At 37.8% G+C, this 5,147-nt stretch overlaps 1 pseudogene; it reads left to right on the top strand.

Annotated features, from left to right (window-relative positions):
• The first annotated feature begins 4,830 nt into the window (after positions 1–4,830).
• LOC132027088 (large ribosomal subunit protein uL1-like) overlaps positions 4,831–5,147 on the top strand; it is a 4,085-nt pseudogene continuing 3,768 nt past the window's right edge.

Here is a 5,147-nt window from a genome sequence, read left to right as displayed (position 1 = left end):
CACATTTCTTCTGGTTGGAGAAAAATGTTACAAATAAGGAATAAGAATAGGCTAAAATGAACCCTGTGGTGTTGAACTGAAATTGGAGCCATGAATATGAACCTGGGGTTTTTAATATATTTTTACAGATAGTTACAAAGAAACACATAAATGTGCATACGTATATGTGATTGATATTACATACATATATTTTTTAATCAGTCCACTGTATGTGCCTAGAAAAAAGATGACTCCAGCAGCAATGGGCATGCCTATTGCCAGACCTTGGTTTCTAAATACCATTCTCCAATAAAAGAAACCAGGTCTCTGGAGAAATCGTTGATTCCCATGGTGGGTTAGGGAAAATACAAAATCTTAGAATATATTTTTGTATGAGAAAATAAGGAAGTGATTGAAAAAGAATGGATTGTATTGAAAGAACACAAGAGCCACCCTAAAGGAGCTACCAGTGACCAAACCTGGAAAAAAGTAGATGACAGTATTGAATTATAATGGATAGACTAAGATGAATTATCTACAACCCATATAAATATAAATAGGTAAATCAGACAAATAGGAAAATGGGGAAGAAGAGAAGTAACTCTTTCTTATAGCTGAATTCCAATTCATCAATGTAGAAGATGCAAAGGAAATACACGTTTTATTAGGTTACCCTCCCTGTAATAATTGTAGACACAGTCCATAGATGGTTGCTAAGTTAGAGGGTAAAAGTTTTAGGAGAAACAGGCATATGCATAATCTTAAAAGGTCTTACACAATGTATTTATTAAATACAAAGGGAAAACAAGGAGAAACTTAACAAATTAAAATTATTGATGTTAATATCATTATAATTAAGATCTATCAACATCAGGTATACTATGTTATGATGCAGAGGATACCAATTTGTGATAACCTTGCCAAAAATGTATAACTTCAATTTAATTATGAAAAGGTATTTGTTAAACCCAAATTGATGAACAATCTGCTAAAGCATTGACCAGAAGTCTTCAAAAGTGTCAAGTTCGGGAAAGATAAGACTAGGGAACTGGCACAGATTAGAGAAAACTATGAAAACGTGACTATTAAATTCCACGTGGGATCGTCGTTTTGATCCTGGAATAGAAAAAGGACATTGGTGGAAAAATTGGTGAAATTTGAATAAGGTCTGTACTTTAGCTTATAGTATGTACCAGTATTAATTTCCTGGTTTCAAAAATTATACTCTGATCATGTAGGATATTAACATTAGGGGAAGCATGGCAAAGACTATATAGGAAGTCTAGTGTTAGTCTTTCTACAACATTTCTGTAAATTTATATTTATCTCAAAATAAAAATAAAAATACAATTAAAACTATATGAAGTCCCATCACTAGAAAAGGCTAATATGACTCTTCATGACTTTTTCCTATGTGTGTACATATTTTAAACAACAAAAGTTATTCCTTGGTGGTTGAGAGTACATACTTTGGAATAAGAACTTCAGTTGTCCTACCTACAAGCTTTGTTACCTTGGAAAACTTAGCTTGCACCTGTAGCTTATTGGAACAATAGGAAGAGTGATGATAGTGGCACTCTTACAGGACACCATGAAGATTACATGAGTTTTGTTGTTTTTTGTTTTTTTAAAGATTTTATTTATTTATTTGACACAGAGAGAGAGAGACCACAAGTAGGCAGAGAGGCAGGCAGAGGGAGACAGGGAAGTAGGCTTTCTGCTGAGCAGAGTGCCTGATGTAGGGCTTGATCTCGGGGCTTGATTCCAGGTCCCTGAGACCATGACCTGAGCTGAAGGTAGAGGCTTAACCCACTGAGCCACCCAGGTTCCCCAAGATTACATGAATTAATACAGTTGAAGCACTTAACACTATAACTAGACACAAGATATTCTCAATAAAGTCTAGCCATTGTAAATCATGGCTTACCATTTGGTACTGTGGACTAGGTAAGTACATAAGGACACTAGCATGTGTTTAATGGCATGTGTGAAATATTTGGACAGGTAAGAAACATTCCTGGACCAAAGGAAGTAAAAGCCTAGTTGTGAAATTCTAGAATTACACAATAAAATATTAATAGAATTACCTTGCCTTTTGCCTGACTGGAAAGTATTGAGGTTGAACCTCTTCTGTGTTATCAGGTCAGACTCTAAGTGTAACTATACGACCACAATTGATTTGTATTTACTTTCTTCTTTAATAACATGAGCATTGCATTTAAACAATTTATAGAGTATGATTACACAGAAATGGTGTAATAAAAACCAAGTATGTTTGATACCTACTGACTTTCTTTCTGAAAGTTCAGAAACAACAGGGAATCAAAACAGAAACAGAAAGGATAAGCCTTTCTATTGCCAGAAGCCATAATCCAACAAGTTTGGAAATCCTTTGCCTCAATTAGCTGACCTCAAAGGGCAGCATCTCTAATAAGCTGAGTAGATTTTGAGAATCTGGTCAGCCTTCTTGGAAGTTAGTATACACAGAGTCAATGCTAGAACCCTGTTCAATGACCTTTCCCAAATCTTCAAGTGAATGGTGGTACATTGAAACGAGGAAAAGCAAAGTGACTTCCTGTCTGGGAAAAGACTGATAGTCCATTCTGTGAGTTAAGCCTACTGGAGACATTTAGACCCTCATGTTTAAGCTTTGTAAAGATTAAAACGGCAGCAATTTCATATGGCTGGCTTTTTTCTTTGTCATCCATGCCATCCACATTGTTCAGGCTAACACATTATTGAACAGATGGGCCATGTCCCGATTATAGGAAAACATAATAGCAAGTAAGTGTGAGACCAGACTGATAGAGAAAGAAATTTCAGAGGTATCACTGTATGTTGAAATCTCCTTACCTTGAGAAGGAATTTATCTCTAAAGCCCAATGGCATGTTGGGAACACAGTAGATTTTACCCAGCCGGTTCTTCAGGGGAATGTTAGAAGGGTAAGCTCATAGCTGATGGAGTAAATATTTATCCATAATTAACACAAGTTCATGTAGCTTTTGTGACAATAAATTGCTTTCTGTTTTTCTTTCCTCGTTTGGTCTTCTCTAAGTCCATAAAATGCCAATACTGGAAAGAGTTATGCTGCTAAACTTTATTTTTAACTGGTGTCACAGAAACCTGGTAACCCCTCCACCCCAAGTGTTTTTAATTAACTTTCCCACAGTACATGGAGTATGTCAACTCCAGCTCTGAAATACCTATCTCTGTTCTTCTGGATTCTACTTTCGCCTTTCCCACTCTCCTTATCTTTTCTCCTCTGCACTATGCAGTGCACTCAAATAGTCTTCCTCCTTTTATCCCCTTCCTTGCTGTGAGCTGTTTTTAAGTCACAAATAATTATGGCATTTATCTGGATTGGATTCTTTGATAGGTCTCCATTTCCTACAGATTGAAATCCAGCGTCTGAGAATGACTTACAAGGATTTTCACAATCCCACCACAACCTGTCTTTCTTGTCTCACCTACCAAAATTATACTTCATATCTTCTGCTACGTGACGCACACCATATCCATCTTTTCATGCCTCCGTGACTTTGTGCTGCTCGCTCCTTCCAACCAAATCGCCTTCTCCCTCACTTCTGCAATGGCAACTTGCTGGCATTCGAGTCACCCTTTCTAGCCTAGCTTGAATGTATTTTCTCCGACGCACTCCTCTCTATTCTCACGCAGTTTGAATTAATCATTGTCTTATTGCTCTAGTTATACAACTACTACAGAGCATATCATAGAACATCATATTTAATTGTGCATTTAGAGTATGAGTTCCCTGAAAGCAAGCTCCATGTATTACTCATGTTGGCTTATCCCAGCTTTTCTATACTTAGTAGGAATTTAATGAATGTATGTATGAGTCAATGAATAGACAAATAACGGCGACCCAGGGGCTCAGGTGCTCCTCAGAGACAGGAAAATTTAGACTAAACTGATTCAAATTTGGAAAACACTGTTCTGAAATCCATGGGACCATCCCTTGCATTGTGGACATTAAGCCTTTTAAATGGTGCTTTGTGGTTGTCATGACAATCTAAAACACTGCCAGCACCACTTTTCTCCCTACCTCCTATGAGGGTGGTACTTTCCTGGTTGTAAATAATTGCTGGCTTGGCCCCTTCTTTGTGTTTCATAAGAAATCCAGATAGACTTGTGATCTTATAAAGAAAGAGCTGGGGAGTAGAACACCACATGTTGCACATTCTTTTCCCAGTTCTGTAGCGACACCTCTTCATTTCCCCCCCAAACTTCACCTTTCCAACACTTGATCCCTTTTCTGACTTCTGTTCTACAGGAAGCATTATCCAGTCCCTCTCATGCTAATTCCTTTTCTTAAGAAAGTGGCCCCATGTGAATGGTCTGTCTTCTCTTCCCTGATATTCTTTGGAAAGCCTTATTCTTGTAGTATTAAAGCAAATAATATACATTATGCTAATAATCAAATTATGGTTCTAAATTTCCTGTAGGCATTCTCAAACATTACTAATAAGTTCTTGGGAAAGCCCACCCTATTTAGGGGCATATTATGAACTGAATGTTTGTGTCTACCAGGATCCTCCCCAAATTCATACCTTGAAGTCCAGAAGTCCAGTGTGGATGTATTTGGAGATGGTGCATTTAAGGAACTAATAAAGGTTAAATGGGGTTATAAGGTTAGGCCCTGATCCAACAGGATTAGTACCTTTATGAGAAAAGACACCTGTGTTTGCTCCCTCGTTCCCTCTCTCTATGTACACACCAAAGAAAGGGCATGAGAGTATGCAGCTAGATGATGGTTTTGAATGATCCAAGAGAAGAGGTCTCAGAATGAAACTTATGTTGTTTTCTTTTCCATTGTTATGTCATGTGGCACCATGAGCAGGAAAGTCTCCTATGACATGGTGTATACAGGGCAATGTGGGAAGTCCTATACAGCAACCAGTGCAAAAGCCAGAAGGTTTTGAAGACAGTGGAGCTGTAGATCAGCCTGAAGAACTAGGACACTCAGAAGGACAAATGCTTCTGCTTTTTTTTTTATTTATTTTTATTTTTTATAAACATATGTTTTTATCCCCAGGGGTACAGGTCTGTGAATCACCAGGTTTACACACTTCACAGCACTCATCAAAGCACATACCCTCCCCAATGTCCATAATCCCACCCCCTTCTCCCAAACCCCCTCCCCCCAGCA

Source organism: Mustela nigripes, chromosome 1 (assembly GCF_022355385.1).
Source record: "Mustela nigripes isolate SB6536 chromosome 1, MUSNIG.SB6536, whole genome shotgun sequence".
In the NCBI taxonomy this organism is placed as follows: Eukaryota; Metazoa; Chordata; class Mammalia; order Carnivora; family Mustelidae; genus Mustela; species Mustela nigripes.
Note: the sequence above shows the minus strand (reverse complement) of the source record. Positions and strands in the feature narration are given on the sequence as shown.